We start from the raw sequence: 23,604 nt of genomic DNA, 5'->3' as shown, positions 1-23,604 counted from the left end.
TGTCTGGGATTCGAATTGTTCGTGATTAGGCTGAAAATCAGGTTCACTGGAATTTTCCAGAGTCTAAACAGACTAGACTTCACTTTTACTTTGGCTGTGTTCAGTAGGAAATCGACATACGTACCATCAAAGCACAAGAATTTGTTACAAGAGAAGATTTGACTCTCAGCATATTGCAGCAGTTGAAAAAAGTCAGTTTGGTCACAATTTCAGCACACTTGGGGGTTAGTGTAAGTTCAGGGACTAGGAAAGCAGAGATAATCCAAGAATTGGTTCCTCACTTGAAGCTGGAGAAAGAAAAGGATGTTTCTGCTAGTATTCAAATAATGCAAGGCTGGTTTGCATCTATTTTAACGCAGGGAGTCTTACTAGTAAGGCAGATGAATTGTGGGCATTGATTGACACGTGGGAATACGATATTATTGCTAACAGAGAGACATGGCTGGGGGGGGGGGCAACACTGGCAGCTCAATATTCCAGGGTATAGAATCTTCAGGCGTGACAAGGGAGGGGGTAAAAGAGGAGTTGGCATTGCACTGTTGATCAAGGAGTCAATTACTGCAGTAAGGAGGGATGATATCTTAGAAGGTTCCTCAAATGAGGCCATATGGGTAGAACTTAAAAACAAAAAGGGGGCAGTCACTTGGCTGGGAGTGTACTACAGGCCTCAAGACTGTTAGGGAGAGATAGAGGAGCAGATATGTAGGCAAATCTCAGAAAGGTGTAAAAATAATAGGGTAATGATAGGCGATTTCAACTTTCCTAATATCAACTGGGATAGTTTTAGTGCAAAAGGCTCAAAGGGGGCGGAATTCTTAAAATGCATACAGGAGAGCTTTTTGAGCCAGCACAAGAATCCTACAAGAGAAGGGGTGGTACTGGACTGAATTCTGGGGAATGAAGCCGGACAAGTGGTAAAAGTGTCAGTGGGGGAGCATTTTGGGGATAATGACCATAATTCTGTAAGATTTAAGGCAGTTATAGAAAAGGACAAAGATGGACTGGAAATAAAGGTACTGAATTGGGGGACGGCCGATTTCAATATGATAAAACAGGATCTGGCCAAAGTGGACTGTACTTGTAGGAAAGTCTACATCAGACCAGTGGGAGTGATTCAAAGAGGAAATAGTGAGAGTCCAGGGCTAACGTTCCTGTTAAGGTGAAGGGTAGGACCAACAAGTCCAGGGAACCCTGGATGTCAAGGGATATAGAGGATTGGATAAGGGAAAAAAAAGGCTTATGGCAGATTCAGAGCACTGAAAACAGCGGAGGCACTAGAGGAGTATAGAAAGTATAGGGGGTACTTAAAAAGTAATTAGGAGAGCGAAGAGGGGACATGAAAAAACATTGGCAGGCAAGATAAAGGAAAATCCCAAGGCATTTTTTAAGTATATTATAGGCAAGAGGATAACCAGGCAAAGAGTAGGGCCCATTGGGGACCAAAGTGGCAATCTGTGTGTGGAGCTGGAGGACATAGGTGAGGTTTTAAATGATTATTTTTCATCTGTGTTCACTATGGAGAAGGATGATGTGGGTGTAAAGATCAGGGTGGGGGAATGTGATATACTTGAACATATTAGCTGTTTTAGCGGGCTTAAAAGTGGATAAATCCCCAGGCCCAGATGAAATGTATCCCAGGCTGTTATGTGAGGCAAAGGAGGAGATAGCAGGGGCTCTACACAAATTTTCAAATCCTCTTTGGCCACAGGAGAGGTACCAGAGAACAGGAGGACAGTGAATGTGGTACCATTATTCAAGAAGGGTAGCAGAGATAAACCAGGTAATTACAGGCCGGTGAGTCTAACATCAGTGGTTGGGAAACTACTGGAAAAAATTCTGAGGGACAGGATTAATCTCCACTTGGAGAGGCAGGGATTAATCAGGGATAATCAGCATGGGTTTGTCGGGGGGAGATTGTGTCTAACTAACTTGATTGAATTTTTTGAGGAGGTGACCAGATGTGTAGATGTCGTCTGTATGGACTTCAGTAAGGCTTTTGATAAGGTCCCGCATGGGAGATTGGTTAAGAAGGTAAGAGCCCATGGGATCCAGGGTAATTTGGCAAATTGGATCCAAAATTGGCTTGGTGGCAGGAGGCAGAGGGTGATGGTCGAGGGTTGTTTTTGCGAATGGAAGCCTGTGACCAGTGGTGTACTGCAGGGATCGGTGCTGGGACCCTTGCTGATGTACACTAATGATTTAGACGTGAATATAGGAAGTATGATCAGTAAGTTTGCAGATGACACAAAAATTGGTGGTGTCATAAGTAGTGAGGTGGAAAGCCTTAGATAACAGGACGATATAGATGGGCTTTTAAGATGGGTGGAGCTGTGGCAAATGGAATTTAATGCTGAGAAGTGTGAGGTGATGCATTTTGGGAGGACTAACAAGGCAAGGGAATATACAATGTGTGGCAGGACCTAAGGAAATACAGAGGGACCTTGGTATACTTGTCCATAGATCACTGAAGGCAACAGCACAGGTAGATAAGGTGGTTAGGAAGGCATATGGGATAGTTGCCTTTATTAGCCGAGGTATTGAATATAAGAGCAGGGAGGTTATGATGGAGCTGTATAAAATGCTAGTTAGGCCACAGCTGGAGTACTGTGTACAGTTCTGGGCACAACACTATAGGAAGGATGTGATTGCATCGGAGAGGGTGCAGAGGAGATTCACCAGGATGTTGCCTAGGCTTGAGCATTTCAGCTATGAAGAGAGACTAGAAAGGCTAGGGTTGTTTTCCTTAGAGCAGATAAGGCTGAGGGGGACCTGTTTGAGGTATGCAAAATTATGAGGGGCGTTGATAGGTTAGATAGGAAGAAACTTTTTCCCTTAGTGGAGGAGTCAATAACCAAGGGGCATAGATTTAAGGTACGGGGCAGGAGGTTTAAAGGGGATTTGAGGAAGAATTTTTTCACCCAGTGGGTGGTTGGAATCTGGAACGCACTGCCTGAAGGGGTGGTAGAGGCAGGAACCCTCACAACATTTAAGAAGTATTTAGATGAGCACTTGAAACACCATAGCATACAAGGCTACGGGCCAAGTGCTGGAAAATGGGATTAGAATAGTTAGGTGCCTGATGGCCGACACAGACACGATGGGCCGAAGGGCCTGTTTCTGTGCTGTATAACCCTATGACTCTATGACTAACTAGCCAATATTGAGTTAGAGAAGATAAGCTTGGAAAGAGAAGAAAGATAAAAAAGAAAGACAAAGACAATTTGAAGTGAGAAAACTTGAATTCGAGCTGGAGAAGATAAAACTGGATAGTGTTGTGAAAGAAAAGCGATGAAAACAGAATGCAAAAATTGGCATTCGACCACAAAGAGAAAATGGAAAGGCTCAAAGCCAGTGGGTTTGCATTGGGGGTGAAAATTGAGGATGACCCAGGTGAAACTCCTCATAGTTTTGATTTGGCAAAGAATAAATGCTTAGTACCTAAACCTAGTGAACTTGTGTCATTTGAGAAAATTGCCGTGAATCTGAAGTGGCCTAAATCATCTTGTCTAGGGCACCTGCAGAGTATTTTCATAGGGAAAGCTTTGGAGGTGTATTCATCTTTTTCAGATGAAAACTCATGAGGCTATGACCGAGTCAAGACTGCTGTTCTATTTCAACGCATATGAGTTGGTATCAGAGGCCTACAGAACAAAAATTAGGAATTTAAAAAAGAAACAGGACCAAGCATACATGGAATTTGCTATAGTGAAGGAAATGGTGTTTGATAAGTTGTATAGATTGATGTAGATTGCACAAGATTTTGAGAACTTTAGGGAAGGGAAGTAATTCTGATGGAAGAATAATGTCTCTTCGGGGATAAAGTCCTATCTGGAATAACATAAAGTTGGTAAAATAAGGGATTCTGCAGTAATGGCAGATGATTACAAATTGACCCACAAAAGTAGTAGTTACAAGCCCCAGTTTGGAAACTTTCTGGGAAGTTGGAGAGCTAGGAAGTATGATAATTAAAAGAGATCTGGTTCTATTGAGGAAGATGACACAAGTAAAGAGATAGACCCACCTTGGTTAGTAAAAGAGAAGAGGAGGAGGGGATCGACATGCTAGTTCTGTCATAAGAAAGGACATGGGAAGGGTGAGTGTTGAAAGTGGAAAATCAAGTCTGTTGCATGTGTACAGTCAAAGGGTGTTTCCACAGGGGATACTACCCCAGCGTGTGGCATTCATGTCAAGCAGGCAGTTCCTCCCACATTTACTTCGAGTAAATCAGATTGCAGAGAACTCTAGACATTTTCTGTTGGAGGGGGAGATACTCCCCCACAGTCATCTGGTGAAGCAGGCAAATCAATTCTCATCTTTAGAGATACAGGGGCAACACAGTCACTGATGTTGACAGGTGACATGAATTTCTTCCTGATAGTTTGCTGAACACAAAGGTTTTATTCCAGGCATAGATAGCACCTATTTATCCGTTCCTTTATATAGCGTTAATATAAAATGTGACTTGGTCACTGGTCCTGTTACCATCGATGTAGTTCCTAGTTTGCCCTTTGAGCGGGTAGATTTTCTGCTAGGCAATGACTTGGCTGGGGCTAAGGTATTGGTGTCTCCAGTAGTTTCAGAAAAGCCAGTTGAGGTTGCTAGAACTGAGGTTTTACAGTAAGAATTTCTTGGAACATTCCCAGACTGTGTTGTGACTTGATTCTAGACTCGTCGGATTAAACAAGATGAGATGGATTGAATTGTTATGGAGGACAATTTGGGTGTCTGGTTGGCTGAAACTTTTTTCAAGGATTTAGATCGGGATATTGGTGACAAAGGCTCCAAGGCGAACAGTGGTGAATTGTTTAGCAGATCCTCTTTGATTGAGGCACAGCAGGCAGACCCTGATTTAAGAAGTTTCTCTCAGATGGTGTGTTCCGAGGCAGAGGCTGAAAAGGTCCCTGATTGTTATTATGCCAAGAATGATATTCTGCTGAGGAAGTGAAACATGAAATGCTGGAACCACTCAGCAGGTCTGGCAGCATCTGTGAAAAGAGAAGTAGAGTTAAGATTTCGGGTCAGTGACCCTTCTTCGGAACTGACAAATATTAGAAAAGTCACAGGTTATAAGCAAGTGAGGTGGGGGTGGGGCAAGAGATAACAAAGGAGAAGGTGTAGATTGGACAAGGCCACATAGCTGACCAAAAGGTCATGGAGCAAAGGCAAACAATATGTTAATGGTGTGTTGAAATGGCCTGCTGATGAGAATTGGGCTGTAGTCCATCAAATTGTTGTCCTGCCTTGCTACCACAGTGAAATTTTGAGAAGTGCCCATGAAATACCAGTTGCAGGTCATTTGGGCACTTGGAAGACACAGGCAATGGTAAGATGCATTTTTACTGGCCGAAGCTGCACCGGGATGTGTTGACTTCTGCAAGACATGTCACACGTCAGATGATTGAAAAGCCAAAGCCTTCGATTAAGCCAGCCCAATTAATACTGATACCTGCATTTGCTGAACCGTTTAATTGGGTCCTTGTGGATTGTGTAGGTGTAACACAGGTTGTAGAGAATGTAGATGGTGAGACTGGTGCATGTGATAAACCAGAGGATGAGTCTGAGACTGAGCGTTCCCAGATTGAGCCTCCTGCAGTGAAGCTGGCGAAGTCTGAGGTGTTCGAGGGTCTGGATGAGGTCCTACAACATGTACCTGAGCACCAGAGGAAACAAATAACTGACTTATTAAGGGAGTATAAGTAGATTGCACTTCTCTGGCTATTCGTAAAGTTGGTATAGGGGAAGCTAAACAAATTAAACAAAACCCCGACAGACTCGATTTAATTAAATTGGTCAAAGTCAGGGAGGAGGTTCAATACATGTTAAATAATGATACAGTTGACCTAGTCTAAGTAGTTGGAGTTCTCCTGCTGTTTTAGTACCAAAACCAAATGGTTCTCATAGGTTCTGTATAGATTATCAAAAAGGTTAATGTGGTACCTATGATGGACTCCTATTTGATGCCAAGGCTTCAGGATTGTACTGATAGGGTGGGGAACTCAGTCTTTGTTCCCAAGATTGATTTGCTTAAGGGAAATTGGCAAGTCCCTTTGTCTGACCAAGCTAAAGAAATATCTGCTTTTGTGACTCCAGATGATCTGTTCCAATGTAAAGCTATGCCATTTGGTATGAAAAATACACTGGCCAGTCAAGTGATTGCCGAATTGTGTAATTGTGTTGTGTAGATCGATGACCTTTTGGTGTGTAGTGGCATGTGGAGTAATCATGTCAGACATTAAAGAGCTCTGTTTGACGGGCTGGCCAAAGCTAACCTGGTCATAAACCTGGCAAAGAGCGAGTTAGCCAAGGCCAAAGTTACTTATTTAGGACATATCGTGGGTCAAGGTCAAGTATTACCACAAGAGGCCAAGGTTCAGGCGATAATAAATTTTCCTGTACCCAAAACAAAGAAAGAAATGTGATGATTTCTGGGTATGTGTGTGTTCTACAGGAAACTTGTCCCTAATTTCAGCGCAGTAACTAATCTGTTAAAAACGAACGTTAAGTTCGAATGGTCAGAGTTGTGCCAAACAGCATTTGAGAATTTAAAGGCCATTTTAATAAAAGAACCAGTTCTTGTATCACCAGATTTTAATAAACCATTCAGAATCGCTATCGATGCCTGTGATGTAGGAGTAGAAGCAGTGCTGCTCCAAGATGATACTGGTATGGAACTGCCTATTAGCTACTTCCCTAGAAAGGTCAGTCAACTTCAAACAAAGTACTCAACTATCGAGAAAGAAGCTTTAAGTCTTGTACTGGCTTTACAACAGTTTGAAGTATGTAAAAAAAGTGAAGTGTAACCAATAGTCAGAGAGAAATATTGGTTTATAGAGATCACAATCCACTTGTGTTTCTAAAAATAGTTCAGGACAAAGAACCTCTGGCTGTTTCATTGGAGTTTGATGTTACAGCCATTTACATCGAGAATTGTTCATGTTGCAGGAAAAAGCAATATAATAGTTGACGCGCTATCCAGAGTTTAAAGGAGGAATAAAAAAGAGAAGGAAGACCCTGAGTTATGATAATTCAATGATGTTTGAATCCTAATTGTCACATTTACTTGGGTTTTGTTATTGGTTAAGCCCCTACAATTTTGTAAATACGATATCTATAATTGTGGAATATGAAAGTTTTACAGCTATAGTATTTTTTTTATTCATTCACGGGATGTGGGCGTCGCTGACCAGGCCAGCATTTATTGCCCATCCCTAATTGCCCTTGAGAAGGGGGTGGTGAGCTGCCTTCTTGAACCGCTGCAGTCCATGTGGGGTAGGTACACCCACAGTGCTGTTAGGGAGTTCCAGGATTTTGACCCAGCGACAGTGAAGGAACGGTGATATAGTTCCAAGTCAGGGTGGTGTGTGACTTGGAGGGGAACTTTCAGGTGATGGTGTTCCCATGTATTTGCTGCCTTTGTCCTTCTAGTTGGTAGAGGTCGCAGGTTTGAAAGGTGCTGTCGAAGGAGCCTTGGTGCAATAAGCTATTTGTTAAAATGTTTATGATTTTAAGAACTTGCTATATTTCTAAACTATTGCAAAGAAAACTTTACTATGGTAAAGCTTTCCTTTCCCCAAGGGGGGTTGGGTCGGGGTGGGGAGGGTGGTTTGTGGAAGAGGAAGTATGATGGAATCCATGGTTACAAAGCTTGTTTATTTTTTAGACCCTAACTGAGAGGGAAACTAGAATTGAAACTGAAACGGAAACCAAAACTGAAACAGAAGATGGAAAAACGACTTCAGGTTTCCAGGGAAACTGACACTGGTTAGAAGCAGATAAAAGATGACAGAGTCCTCCCCAGACAAGGCAGATCAGGCAGGAGTGCAGTGCCGGTAAGCAGAAGAAAGTGAAATAGGGCAAAATACTGCTGATGCTGGAACTCTGAAATCAGAGCAGAAAGTGGTGGGAAATACTCAGCAGGTCTGGCAGCAGCTGTGCAGCCAGAACCAGAGTTAACGGTTCAGGTCTGTGATGTTCATCTTTTCATTTGTTGTTAATCTCCATGGGAATGATAAGTGAATGGCTAAAACAGTGGCAAATAGATTTCAATGTAGGCAAATGTAAAGTCATCCATTTTGGACCTAAAAAGGATAGAAAAGACCACTTTTAAAATGGTGAAAAGCTAAAAAGAGTGGAGGCCTAAAGAGACTTTGGTGTGGGGGTGGGGGAGCGGTGGTGGGTGGCCAGGTACTTAGATCATTAAAATGTCATGAACAGATACAGAAAATAATTGAAAGGGCTAATGGACTGCTGGTGTTTATATCTAGATGACTAGAATATATGGCGGGAGTAGGTGGGAATCAGTAGAAATCCTACTTCAGCTGTACAAAACCCCAGCTAGACCACACCTGGATTACTGTGAGCAGTTCTAGGTACCACACCTTAGGAAGGATATGTTGGTCTTAGAGGGAGTGCAACGTAGGTTTACCAGAATCATACCTGCACTCAAAGGGTTAAATTATGAGATGAGATTATGCAAACTAGGGTTCCATTCCCTGAAAGTTAGAAAGTTAAGGGGTCATTTGATCACAGTTTTCAGGACATTAAGGGGAACAGACTGCAGAGTGAAACTTTTTCTGCTGGTTGTCGAGTCTAGGACTAAGGAGCATAATTTAAAAATTAGAACAAGACCTTTTAGGAATGAAATTAGGAAACACTCCCACACACCCAGGGTGCTAGAAGTTTGGAACTCTCTTCCACAAATGACAATTGATATTAGATCAATTGTAAATTTTAAATCTGGGCTTTATAGATTTTTGTTATCCACAGGTATTAAGGGATATGGGGCAAAGCAGGTATATGGAGTTAGATTGCTGTGGCTGAGTTGGTAGCACTCTTGCTTCTGAGTTAGAAGGTTGTGGGCTCAAGTCTCACTTTAGGACTTAAGCACAAAAAAATCAAGGCTGAAATCCATTGTAGTACTGATGGAGTGCTGTAGTGCTGTGCTATCAGAGGTGTGCCTTTTGGATGAGATGTTAAACCAAGGCTCCGGCTGCCCTCTCAGCTTTGCGTGCAGTTCTGGTCACTGTATTGGACAGATTTGTTGCACTAGAGTTTACAGAGGATATTTACAAGGATGTTGCCAGGAATGGAGATTTTTAGCTGTGAGGAAAGGTTAGAAAGGCTGGGGTTGTTTTCTTTGGAACAGAGGAGGCTGAAGGGAGATTTAATTGTTTTGTATAAAAATATGAGGACCCTGGATAGGAAGGATCTATTTCCCTCAGCAGAGAGCTCTATAACCAAGGGGCATAGATTTAAAGTAACTGTCCTTAGGATCAGCGGAAAGTTGAGAAGAAATTATTTCACCATTGTGGTGCGAGTCTGGAACCCATTGCCTGAAAGGGTGGTAAAGGCAGAAACCCTCATCATATTTTTCAAATACTTGGATACGGACCTGAAGTGCTGTCACCTACAGGATTACAGATCAAGAGCTAGAAAGTGGCATTGGGCTGGATAGCTGTTTTTGACAGGCACAGGCATAATGGTCTGAATGGCCTCCTTCTGTGCTATATATTTCTAATGTTTCTGTGTTCCTATCCATTCTGCAGAATCTTGCAGTCTGTCGGCATTACCTACACAGCAGTCAATGAACTTCAAAGCCATTCATTATTGCAATACATGATATTGGAAGCACTGCATGTTTCTGAGTAACATAATGAGCAGGCCTATTAATACAAGCAAGAAAAGCAGAAAATGCTAAAATCCCTCAGCAAGTCAGGCACAGCATCTGTGGGGAGAAGTGACACATTAACGTTTCATGCAAAATCCTTCATCAGAACTGGAGGATATTACAAGTGAACAACATATAAGAAGGAACAAAGCAAGGAAAAGAGGCAGACAAAACACATAATGCAAGAAAAGAAAACAAATAAGCTATGAAGTGATTAAACAAAGAACAGGAGATGACTAACTTACAGAAGTGATGCAGTGTAAGAAAAAAGGAGGAAATAAGAGAAAATGAGAGAACTAAAATATACGAGTCACAAAATTTGTGAATAATTAAAGTCGGTTAGCTCAGTTGGGAGGATAGAAATGAAAATACAGCAATTAAGTGCAGGCTCTCATGGCCCAGGAGTCTTATGGAGGTTGCAAAGTGCCTAGTAAAAAGATGATGTGATGCTCTTTGAGCTTGCATTAAGCTTCACAGGAACAGTGCAGAAGGCAAAGGACAGGTATGAGGTAGGGTGGACAGAGAATTAAATTGGCAGGTGACAGGGACTCTAAAGTCGCACTTGCAGTCAGAATGGATGTGTTCAGCAAAGCAATCAGCTAATCTATGTTTAGTCTCCATGCATCGCAAGCAGCGAATATAGTATACAAGATTGGAGGAAGTGCAAGTAAATCACTAGCTCACCCAGGAGGAGTGTTTGGGGCCCTGGAAGGAGGGTGGGGGGGTGGGCGTTGATGTTGGTAGGTGCTGCATCTACTGTAGGATGCCAGAGGATAGCAGATGTTAGATGATAGAAGAGAAAAAAAGAAAAGCAAAACGTGCATTTATATAGCATCTTTCACGACTACCGGACGTCTCAAAGTCCTTTGCAGGAAATTAGGTACTTATGAAGAGTAGTCACTTTTGTAGTGTAGGAAACATGGCAGCTAATTTGTGCACAGTAAGCTCCCATAAACAGCAATGTGATAATGACCAGATAATCTGTTTTTGCAATGTTGATTGAGGAATAAAAAATGATGAATAAGCAGTTCATTTCTTTGTTCTCTGTGGTGTTGGTTAAAGTAAGAAAGCCTTCCCAGTGTTTCACTAGACTGGATATTGGACAAGTAGGTTGGCAACAGAATGGAAGCATTGGGAGAGTGGAGGACAGGTGGAACTGGGTGTCATCAGCGGGCTTTTGAAAGCTGACCCCATGTCTTGGGTGAAATTGCCAAGGGGTAGCGTGTAATGAGGAAGTGGATGAGGCAGTGACAGAGCTGTGGGAAACTTTGCATGTAATGGTGGGAGGAGAAGCCATTGTTACAATTTGATAGTTAACTGTGGAACCAAGTGAGGGCAGTTCCACAGAGTGGGACAAGAGAGGTGTTGGTGTGTCCAAGGCGCAGAAAGGTTAAGGAGAGAGAGAGTGCAGCACAATCACAGAGGATTTCACTTATGACTTTGATTAGGGCTGTTTCAGTAATGGGGCAGAGGTAGAAACCTGAATTGGAGAGTGTCAGACATGGAATTGCAGGAAAGATAGGCACAGGTGCGTGAGGCGTCAACATGTTCAAAGACTTACTTCAAGCATCAATCTGCTTAACTACTCCCTCACGTCCACTTTTGATTCCCTTGTCCACAGCAAAACCTTTACTCTGCCATCCTAGTCAATTCCCCTGGTTGGCCCCCATTTTTGCTTCATCAAGTTTAATGGGTGCAGACCTAAGTTTATCTGGTTAAGCCATTCATCACCTGATCTGGACGCACCACGTCTAATTATGATTGTTTAGTTGTAAAGCTCTTGAATTTTATTGTTAATGTTTTATGCATCTGAATTTTGATGGAAGTGTGTCACAGATATCAACTTCCACTTATATAGTTCATAATACAGAAAACATTCCGAGGTGGTTTACTTTGTGGAGAGGGAGATGAAAGCAGCAAACGAGTGGACACTGAACCTTAAATCAAGAATTAGGAGAGATGACCGAAAGCTTGGTCAAAAAGATAGGTTTTCAAAAGGTTGTAAAAGGTGGAGGCTTTGGCTGAGGGTCCCAGAGAGTTGGCTTCGCCACCAGTAATGAAACAACGGGAAGTGGGAATGCACAACAGGGAGAGTTCAATGACCTAAAGGTACTGGAGGGAATGTAAGGCTGCAGGACGTTGCAGAAAGCTTGGATAGATTTAAAGCTGAGGAGATGGAAAGTTTTTGTCTCAAGTGTGGTGAACAAAAAATGTAGTAACAGGAAATAATTCTATTTTATAATGTAGATAAATTATAAATGTAGACAGATTATGTAGATATACCTGAATTCATTCGGTACATTAGCCACTAGAGGGAAGCATCATCCTGTATAATTTGAAAAAGCACTCTTGTTTATCTTTCAATACAAATTGCTAAGTTTGAAAAAAGATACATTCAGACAAGTAAAATTGAGAAAGTTAAGCATAGAAGTATATCAGAAGTAAGATTTTATCAGTCTACCCGTTGTTTGTCTTTCAATGTCAAAGAAAACAGCTAGAATATTTGCAGTGAGTTCTTTAATGACTTGGTCCGGCTGCGCCTTGATTTTAAAATTCTCAGCGTTGTTTATAATCCCCCCACGGCCTCACCCTTCCCTATCCTTGTAATCTCCTTCAGCCCTACAACCTTTTGAGATCTCTGGATACCTCCAATTCTGGCCTCTTGTGCTGATTTTCCTTGCACCACCATCGGTGGTCATACCTTTAACTGTCATGGCCCTAAACTCTGGAATTCCCATCCTAAACCTCTCTACGTCTCTGCCCTGCATAAAGACGCTCCTTAAAACCTTCCTCTTTAAACAAGGTTTTCATCACCTGACCTAATGTTTCCTTATGTGGCTTGGCGTCAAATTTTGTTTGATAATACTCCTATAAAGCATCTTGAGACATTTTACTATGCCAAAGGCACTATATAAATGCAAGTTGTTGTTGCTGCTGTTGATTGCTAAGACCTATTCAGACAGCATCCAGTTTATTTAGTGTATAGTGCAGAAAACATTCTGAGGTGGTTTATTTGGAGGGCAGGGGAGGGAGAGGCAGATGAAAGCAGCAAAGGAGTGAAAACCCATCTTTTTGACCAAGCTTTCGGTCATCTCTCCTAATTCTTGATTTAAGGTTCGGTGTCCACTCCTTTGTTGCTTTCATCTGCCTGTCCCTCCTCCGCCCTCTAAGTAAATCACCTCAGAATGTTTCCTGCAGTATGTGCTATATAAACTGGATACTGTCTGAATACCTGGGTAGCTTGGTGGCTACTATTTTTTTTACACCATAGGCTATCCAATAGTTACATTTTTAACTAAGCAGCAAATTTGATCTGGATCTTGTGAGACTTGTGCTTGGGCTTTTGTTGGACTGGAGAGAGTGTACCAATTTCACCTGAACTGAGAGAGAAAGATCCTGCAAGTGCAGCTCCTGGTAAGCTAACTTTAAAAAAATGGTTTTGATGGCATTCATAGAGTTTTCTATAGGATGGGTCATGCATGGAGAGAAATTAAGGGCCAAAAACACTGAATTGTTGTCACCTTGTTTAAGGATTTTCAAAGAAATGCATGCAATAGATACACAGTTTATATAGCAAAGAAATGATCAGAGAATCAAATTTAAGGTCAGTTAGAAACCATCTTATGGCAACAGAAACATTAGATGATATCTCCGATTGCCTATTTCAGTATGTGTAGAAATTGTTCTTTGCTGGACCTTATCCAATGTTCTGCTCATTGTACAAGTATAGAGCCTTTCCAATTGGTGATATTGAGCCTGTGACAAGATAAGAAGCGCCCAGTTAAGATGACAGGTAGTCAATTATCCATAAGTGCCACCTGCTTTAGTGCAGTGTAGACATCAATACAATTGGCCTTAGCCTTCATTATTAACATTTTACTCATTAATGTGTGCTTCTGCAATGCATTGGTTTGTTTTGGGGATGCCTATTTGTAATGGGCTGATGATGTATGAAAAGAATTACGTAAAAATTAAGAAATTACTATTGCCATAGTTCTGTGGCAGTGGTGATGAGTATATCAATGGTATGGAGAAGTTCTGTAATATGAAGAGTTTAAGAATATTTGTAGTTTTGTTGGAAAGGAAGTATACTGGATAAACATGTTTGCAAATTTGTACTTCCATGTGAAGGTTATTGGTATTCAAGAACGTTATCTATTGTGTGAATACTAATTGTAGAATTATTTAGCCATTAGTGATCAATGTCTTCAGGAAAGTGTGGTTGCAGTTTTTTTGCTGGGAGGGGGAAGAGAACACTTGGATAGGGTGTGTTATCTTTGTCAGATTGATGTCCTGCACAAGTGATACAATTATGCTTTGACATTACATATATATTTGTAAATAAATGATAAAAGTTTCTCAAACTTGAAATGGGTGTGTATATCTTTAAGAGGATGAGGTTAGTGCATTTGATGTAGTCTGCATGGATTTTAGCTAGGGTTTTGACAAGGTCCCACATGGCAGACTGGTCAGAAAAGTAAGAGCCCATGGGATCCAAGGGAAAATGGCAATTTGGTTCCAAAATCAGCTCCGTGGCAGGTAGCAAAGGGTCAAGGTCGACGGGTGTTTTGGTGCCTGGAAGGCTGTTTCCAGTGGGGTTTCACAAGCCTCAGTACTAGGTCCCTTGCTTTTCATGGTATATATCAAATGATTTAGAATTAAATGTAGGGTGCATGATTAAGAAGTTTGCAGATGATACAAAAATTGGTCGTATGGTTGATGGTGAGGAAGAAGGTTGTCGACGGCAAGAAAATATCAATGGACCGGTCAAGTGGGCAGTAAAGGATTTTAATCCAGAGAAGTGTGAGATAGTGCATTTAGGGAGGACACACAATAAATGGTAGGATACTGAGAAGTGTAGAGGAACAGAGGGGCCTTGAAGTGCATGTCCACAGATTCTTGAAGGTAGCAGGACAGGTAGATTAGGTGATTAAGAAGGCATAAAGGATACTTTTCTTTATTAGCCAAGATATAGAATATAAGAGCAGGGAGGTTAGGCTAGAACTCTGTAAGCACTAATTTTGGCATGGCTAGAGTGTTGCGTACAGTTCTGACGTAATTGCACTGGAGAGGGTGCGAGGGATAGGCCAAATAATTATAGGCTGGCCAGTATGACCTCGGTGGTGGGTAAATTATTAGAATCAATTCTGAGAGACAGGATAAACTGCCACTTGGAAAGGCAAGGATTAATCAGGCATAAAACAAGAAATGCTGGATTCACTCAGCAGGTCTGGCAGCATCTGTGGAAAGAGAAGCAGAGTTAACGTTTCGGGTCAGTGACCCTTCTTCGGAACTGACAAATATTAGAAAAGTCACAGATTATAAACAAGTGAGGTGGGGGTTGGGCAAGAGATAACAAAGGAGAAGGTGCAGATTGGACCAGGCCACATAGCTGACCAAAAGGTCACGGAGCAAAGGCAAACAATATGTTAATGGTGTTTTGAAAGACAAAGCATCAGTACAGATTAGGTGTGAATATACTGAATATAGAACATCAGCAAGTGCAAACCTGAAGAAAAACAACCTGAAAAAAACAGTGGGTAAGCAAACTGAACAAACTAAGATGAAATGAAATAAATGCAAAAAATGTAAAAAGGAATGCAAAAAAAAGGAAGAAAAAATAACTAAAAATGACTAAAAATGAAAGTAAAGTGGGGGGCTGTCATGCTCTGAAATTATTGAACTCAATGTTCAGTCCGGCAGGCTGTAGTGTGCCTAATCGGTAGATGAGATGCTGTTCCTCGAGCTTGCGTTGATGTTCACTGGAACACTGCAGCAATCCCAGGACAGAGATGTGAGCATGAGAGCAGGGGGGAGTGTTGAAATGGCAAGCAACCGGAAGCTCAGGTTCCTGCTTGCGGACTGAGCGGAGATGTTCCGCAAAGCGGTCACCCAGTCTGCGCTTGGTCTCCCCAATGTAGAGGAGACCACACTGTGAGCAGCGAATACAGTATACTACATTGAAAGAAGTACAAGTAAATCGCTGCTTCACCTGAAAGGAGTGTTTGGGGCCTGGGATAGTGAGGAGAGAGGAGGTAAATGGGCAGGTATTACACCTCCTGCGATTGCAAGGGAAGGTGCCCTGGGACGGGGACGAGGTGGTGGGGGTAATGGAGGAGTGGACCAGGGTGTCGCGGAGGGAACGATCCCTTCGGAATGCTGACAGGGGAAGGGAGGGGAAGATGCGACTGGTAGTGGCATCACGCTGGAGGTGGCGAAAATGGCGGAGGATGATCCTTTGGATATGGAGGCTGGTGGGATGAAAAGTGAGGACAAGGGGAACCCTGTCACGGTTCTGGGAGGGAGGGGAAGGGGTGAGGGTAGAGGTGCGGGGAATGGGTCGGACACGGTTGAGGGCCCTGTCAACCACAGTGGGGGGAAATCCTCGGTTGAGGAAAAAGGAGGTCATATCAGAAGCACCGTCATGGAAGGTAGCATCATCAGAGCAGATGCGTCGGAGACGGAGAAACTGGGAGAATGGAATGGAGTCCTTACAGGAGGTAGGGTGTGAAGAAGTGTAGTCGAGGTAGCTGTGGGAGTCAGTGGGCTTATAATGGATATTGGTAGACAACCTATCCCCAGAGATGGAGACAGAGATGTCGAGGAAGGGAAGGGAAGTGTCAGAGATGGACCATGTAAAGGTGAGAGAAGGGTGGAAATTGGAAGCAAAGTTGATAAAGTTTTCTAGTTCGGGGCGGGAGCAGGAAACGGCACCGATACAGTCATCAATGTACCGGAAAAAGAGTTGGGGGAGGGGGCCTGAGTAGGACTGGAACAAAGAATGCTCGACATATCCCACAAAAAGACAGGCATAACTAGGACCCATGCGGGTACCCATAGCGACACCTTTTACTTGAAGGAAGTGCGTGGAGTTGAAGGAGAAGTTGTTCAATGTGAGAACAAGTTCAGCCAGGCGGAGGAGGGTGGTGGTGGATGGGGACTGGTTGGGCCTCTGTTCCAGGAAGAAGCGGAGAGCCCTCAAACCATCCTGGTGGGGGATGGAGGTGTAGAGCGATTGGACGTCCATAGTGAAGAGGAGGCGGTTGGGACCAGGAAACTGGAAATTGTCAAAATGACGTAGGGCGTCAGAAGAGTCACGGATGTAGGTGGGAAGAGACTGGACCAGCGGAGAAAAGATAGAGTCTAGATAGGAAGAAATAAGTTCAGTTGGGCAGGAGCAGGCTGACACAATGGGTCTGCCGGGACAGTCCCGTTTGTGGATTTTGGGAAGGAGATAGAAGCGGGCTGTCCGGGGTTGCGGGACTATGAGGTTGGAAGCTGTAGAGGGAAGATCTCCAGAGGAGATGAGGTCAGTGACAGTCCTTTGGACGGTGGCTTGATGTTCGGTGGTGGGGTCATGGTCCAGAGGGAGGTCGGAAGAGGTGTCTGTGAGTTGGCGTTGAGCTTCTGCAAGGTAGAGGTCGGTACGCCATACAACAACAGCACCACCCTTGTCTGCAGGTTTGATGACCATGTCGGGGTTAGACCTGAGAGAACGGAGTGCCTCAAGTTCAGAGGGGGACAGGTTAGAGTGAGTGAGGGGGGCAGAGAAATTGAGACGACCAATGTCTCGCCGACAGTTTTCAATGAAGAGATCAAGAGCGGGTAAGAGGACCTTCCATGATGGTGCTTCTGATATGACCTCCTTTTTCCTCAACCGAGGATTTCCCCCCACTGTGGTTGACAGGGCCCTCAACCGTGTCCGACCCATTCCCCGCACCTCTACCCTCACCCCTTCCCCTCCCTCCCAGAACCGTGACAGGGTTCCCCTTGTCCTCACTTTTCATCCCACCAGCCTCCATATCCAAAGGATCATCCTCCGCCATTTTCGCCACCTCCAGCGTGATGCCACTACCAGTCGCATCTTCCCCTCCCTTCCCCTGTCAGCATTCCGAAGGGATCGTTCCCTCCGCGACACCCTGGTCCACTCCTCCATTACCCCCACCACCTCGTCCCCGTCCCAGGGCACCTTCCCTTGCAATCGCAGGAGGTGTAATACCTGCCCATTTACCTCCTCTCTCCTCACTATCCCAGGCCCCAAACACTCCTTTCAGGTGAAGCAGCGATTTACTTGTACTTCTTTCAATGTAGTATACTGTATTCGCTGCTCACAGTGTGGTCTCCTCTACATTGGGGAGACCAAGCGCAGACTGGGTGACCGCTTTGCGGAACATCTCCGCTCAGTCCGCAAGCAGGAACCTGAGCTTCCGGTTGCTTGCCATTTCAACACTCCCCCCTGCTCTCATGCTCACATCTCTGTCCTGGGATTGCTGCAGTGTTCCAGTGAACATCAACGCAAGCTCGAGGAACAGCATCTCATCTACCGATTAGGCACACTACAGCCTGCCGGACTGAACATTGAGTTCAATAATTTCAGAGCATGACAGCCCCCCACTTTACTTTCATTTTTAGTCATTTTTAGTTATTTTTTCTTCCTTTTTTTTGCATTCCTTTTTACATTTTTTGCATTTATTTCATTTCATCTTAGTTTGTTCAGTTTGCTTACCCACTGTTTTTTTCAGGTTGTTTTTCTTCAGGTTTGCACTTGCTGATGTTCTATATTCAGTATATTCACACCTAATCTGTACTGATGCTTTGTCTTTCAAAACACCATTAACATATTGTTTGCCTTTGCTCCGTGACCTTTTGGTCAGCTATGTGGCCTGGTCCAATCTGCACCTTCTCCTTTGTTATCTCTTGCCCAACCCCCACCTCACTTGTTTATAATCTGTGACTTTTCTAATATTTGTCAGTTCCGAAGAAGGGTCACTGACCCGAAACGTTAACTCTGCTTCTCTTTCCACAGATGCTGCCAGACCTGCTGAGTGAATCCAGCATTTCTTGTTTTTGTTTCAGATTTCCAGCATCCGCAGTATTTTGCTTTTAGATTAATCAGGCATAGTCAGCATGGATTTGTTAACGGAAGGTCATGTCTCACTAACTTGATTGCGTTTTTTGAGGAAGTAACAAGGAAGATTGATGAGGGTTGTGCAATGGATGTGGTCTACATGGATTTTAATAAGGCATTTGACAAGGTCCCACATGGCAGACTGGTTAGAAAAATGAAAGCCCTTAGGATACAGAGGAATGTGGCAGGTTGGATCCAAAAATGGCTTAGTGACAGGAAACCAAGGGTAGTAATCGACGGATGTTTTTGCGAATGGAAAGCAGTTTCCAGTGGTGTTCCACGGGGTTCTTTGTTGGATCCCTTGCTGTTTGTGGTATATATTAATGATTTGGACTTAAATGTGGGTGCATGATTGGGAAATTTGCTGATGACACAAAAATTGGCCGTGTAGTCGTTAGTGAAGAGGATAGCTGTAGACTCCAGAATGATATCAGTGGTTTGGTTGAGTGGATGGAAAAGTGGCAAATGGAATTCAGTCCGGAGAAGTGGGAGGTAATCCATTTGGGGAGGCAAACAAAGCAAGGGAATACACAATAAACGGGAGGATATTGAGAGGGGTAGAAGAAGTGAGAGACCTTGGAGTACATGTCCACAGGTCAAAGAACAAAGAAAATTACAGCACAGGAACAGGCCCTTCGGCCCTCCAAGCCTACGCCGATCCAAATCCTCTATCTAAACCTGTCGCCTATTTTCTAAGGGTCTGTATCTCTTTACTTCCTGCCCATTCATGTATCTGTCTAGATACATCTTAAAAGACGCTATCGTGCCCGCGTCTACCACCTCCACTGGTAATGCGTTTCATGCACCCACCACCCTCTGCATAAAGAACTTTCCACGCATATTCCCCCCTAAACTTTTCCCCTTTCACTTTGAACTAGTGTCCCCTTGTAATTGAATCCCCCACTCTGGGAAAAAGCTTCTTGCTATCCACCCTGTCTATACCTCTCATGATTTTGTACACCTCAATCAGGTCCCCCCTCAACCTCCGTCTTTCTAATGAAAATAATCCTAATCTACTCAACCTCTCTTCATAGCTAGCGCCCTCCATACCAGGTCCCTGAAGGTGGCAGGATAGGTAGATAGAGTGGTGAAGAAGGCATATGGAATGCTTTCCTTTATTGGCTGAGGTATAGAATTCAAAAGCAGGGATGTAATGCTTTTTTTAATGCTTTCAAACAAATATATAAAACGCTGGTTAGGCCACAGCTGGAGTATTGCGTGCAATTCTGGTCACCACGTTACAGGAAGGATATAATTGCTCTGGAGAGTGTACAGATGAGAATTACAAGAATGTTGCCAGGGCTTGAAAGTTGCAGCTATGAGGAAAAGTTGGATGGGCCAGGGTTGCTTTCCTTCGGACAGAGGAGGCTGAGGGGTGACTTAATTGAGGTGTACAAAATTATGAGGGGCCTAGATAGAGTAGACAGGAAGAACCTGTTTCCCCTAGCGGGGCAGGTCAGTTATTTGGGGCATAGATTTAAGGTAATTGATAGAAGGATTAGAGGGGACATGAGGAAAACGTTTTTACCCAGAGGGTGGTGGGCGTCTGGAATTCACTGCTAGGAACGGTGGTGGTGGCAGAAACCCTCAACTCTTTTAAAAGGTACCTGGACTTGCACCTGAAGTGCTGTAACCTACAAGGCTACGGACCAGGTGCTGGAAGATAGAATTAGATTGGGTAGCTAGTTTTTTCGGCCGGTGCGGACACAATGGGCTGAATGGCCTCCTTCTGTGCTCTTATTTTTCCATGGTTCTAGGGCAGAGAGGAAATTTATGAGCATGTTGCCAGGAATGGAGAATTTTAGTTGTGAGGAAAGATTGGATAGATTGGGGTTGTTTTCTTTGGAACGGTGGAGGCTGATATGCATAAAATTGAGGGCCCTAGCTAGAATGAATATGAAGATCCTATTTTCCTTAGCAGGGAGGCCAATAACCAGGGGGCATAGATTTAAAATAATTGTAGAAGGATTAGGGGGGAGTTGACAAATATTTTCACCCAGTGAGTAGTGGAGGTCTCACACTCACTGTCTGAAAGGGTGGTGGAGGCAGAAACCCTCATCACATTTAAAAAGTACTTGGATATGCACTTGAAGTGCTGTAACCGACAAAACAATGGCCCAAGAGCTGGAAAGTGGGATTAGGCTAGGTAGATATTTTTCGGCAGGTATGTACAAATATATGAATTAGGAGCAGAAGTAGGCCATTCGGGCCTTTGAGCCTGCTCCGCCATTCAATAAGATTGTGGCTGATCTGTTTGTGTTTCAAATTCCACTCTCCTATCTACCCCCGATAACCCTTGATTCCCTTGCCTAATGAGAATCTATCTACCTCCGCCTTAAAAATATTCAATGACCCTGCCTCCAGCACCTTCTGAGGCAGAGAGTTCCAAATAGATGTGATGGGCCGAATGGCTTCCTTCTGCGTTGTAAATTTTGATGATTCTATAAGATACTTTTGCTATATCTATATCAATAATTATGGAGTAATTATTATTTAATCTGTTGCATTGCCTTTTTATATCAATGCTAATATGGTTTATTAATACTGATTTCTCCAATCACTTTCTCCCCTCAATTTCCTTGACCTTTCTGGAGCCTTTGACGTCACTGACCACAGCATTCTCCTCCAATGCTGCTTCTTCATTGTCTAGCCCAGTGGGACTGCCCTCACTTGGTCCAGTCTTAGTTATTAAATTACCTCAGCCTTCTGGGTCCTATACCTTTACACTTCAATTTCTATCTCATCCTTTAAGACCCTCTTTAACCAAGCTTTTGGTCATACCTCCTAACATCTTCTTTGTCTGATTACATTTGTATGAAGCACTGGGCCTTTTTTATGTGTTGCTGTTTTATTGCCTTAGACATGCATGCCATGCACAAAAAGGGCATAAATCGGATAGAAACTAGTCTCCATACTTTTTTTTGCCCATTATTGACCAGGTACTGGTGCGTGCAGGACATTAAAAACAGGAAAATTTCCATAGAAGGGTTGTTTACTGCTCCACAATCACAAGATTGTCTCAGTAATGAAAGATTCCCAGAAACTAAAAAAATGTTAACTGAAATCTGTTATCTCTCACACACTGACAGCCAATCTATCAGTATTTCAGCACAAAATTTCTTTGGAGTGGGATTCCAAACAATGTTAATAAATTTATCCACAACTAGCATAATGGTTGCATTCAAGAATTATGATTGTTCATCCATATGAAGCTCATGTGGTGCCATCCTTACACCAAATGAGTAGAATTTAAAAAAGAATAATGATGTAAATCAGCGACACACCACAGAATGTTTCATACTGTCACAGAGACATCTTTTCATAAGGAGCATAAAAAATAGGAACAGGAGTAGACTATAAGGCCCCTTGAGCCTGCTTCACAATTTATTAAGATCATGGCTGAGCGTGTTGATCTTTAACCTCAATTCCACTTTCCCGCCCGATCCCCATTTCCCTTGATTCCCTCAGAGTTCAAAAAATATTGATCTCAGCCTGAAACATAATCAACGACTGAGCATCAACAATCCCCTAGGGTAATGAGGAAAGATTCACCACCCTTTTGAGTGAAGAAATTTTTCCTCATCTCAGTCCTAAATGGCCAACCCCTTATCCTGAGATTATGCCCCTTGGTTCTAGACTCTCCAGCAAGGGGAAACAATTTCTCAGCATCTACCCTATCAAGCCCTTTCAGAATCTTATATGTTCTAATGAGATCACCTCTCATTCTTCTGAACTCCAGAGCGTATAGACCCATTCCACTTAATCTTCCCTCCTTCGCCAGGCCTCTCATCCCAGGAATCAATCTAGTGAACCTTTGCTACACTGCCTCTAAGGCATGTATATCCTTCCTTGGGTGCGGAGACCAAAACTATACACAGTACTTCAGATGTGGTCTCACCAAAACCTTGTACAACTGCAGCAAGACTTCCTTGCTCTTGTACGCCAACTCTTTTGCAATAGAGGCCAACATACCATTTGCCTTCCTAATAGATTGCTGTACCTGCATGCTAATTTTCTGTGTTTCATCTACAATAACGCCCAAATCCCTGTGAACACCAACATTTAATAGTTTTCTACCATTTAATTTTTTTTTCTGTTCTGTTCTTCCTACCAAAGTGTATAACCACACATTTCTGCACATTATACTCCAACTGCCATCTTTTTGCTTGCTCACTTAACCTATCTATATCCCTTTGCAGACTTTTTGTGTCCTCCTCACAGCTTACTTTCCCACCTAACTTTGCACCATCAGCAAACTTACATTATTAACACTCAGTTCAATACTCAAGTTTCAGACATAAGACATCACTCAAACTCAATGTGAAATTCTATCGTATGATCACTCTCCCCCAGAGGATTCCTTACTGTGAGATTACTAATTAACCCTGTCTCATTTTCAGAAGACATGACCTAAAATAGCTTGTTCCGTGGTTTGTTCCAGGGCACATTGATCTAGGAAACTGTCGCGAATGCATTCCAAGAACTCGTCCTCCAAACTACTTCTGCCAATTTGATTTGTCCAGTCTATATGAAGACTGAATTCCCCCGTCATTATTCCATCACCTTTGTTACAAGCTCCTCTTGTTTCTTTATTAATACTCTTTCTAACTATAGCTGCTGTTAAGGAGCCTATAAACTGCTCCCACCGGGTTTTCTAACCCTTGTTATTCCTTATCTCCACCCATACTGATTCCACTTGGTGGTCTTCCAAGCCAAGATCCTTCCTCACTACTGTCCTTATGTCATCCTTTATTATCAGGGCTAACGTCCTCTTTTACCATTTTGGCTGTCATTTTGAAATGTCAATTACCCTGGAATATTTAGTTCCCGACCTTGGTAACCATCTCTGTAATGGTTATTAGATCAATTCCATTCCATTTATCTCTATTTGTGCTATTGATTCATCTATCTTGTTAGAAATGCTTATGGCATTCAGATAAAACACCTTTAGTTTTAACTTTTTACAATTTTTCTCTGCACTGTTAAATTCTCTACTCCTTCCTGTTATGCTCTGCTTATCCTTACCCAA

This window comes from Heterodontus francisci, chromosome 10 (assembly GCF_036365525.1).
Source record: "Heterodontus francisci isolate sHetFra1 chromosome 10, sHetFra1.hap1, whole genome shotgun sequence".
Classification (NCBI taxonomy): Eukaryota; Metazoa; Chordata; class Chondrichthyes; order Heterodontiformes; family Heterodontidae; genus Heterodontus; species Heterodontus francisci.
The sequence above is the reverse complement of the archived record's forward strand: the minus strand, read 5'-3'. Positions refer to the sequence as shown.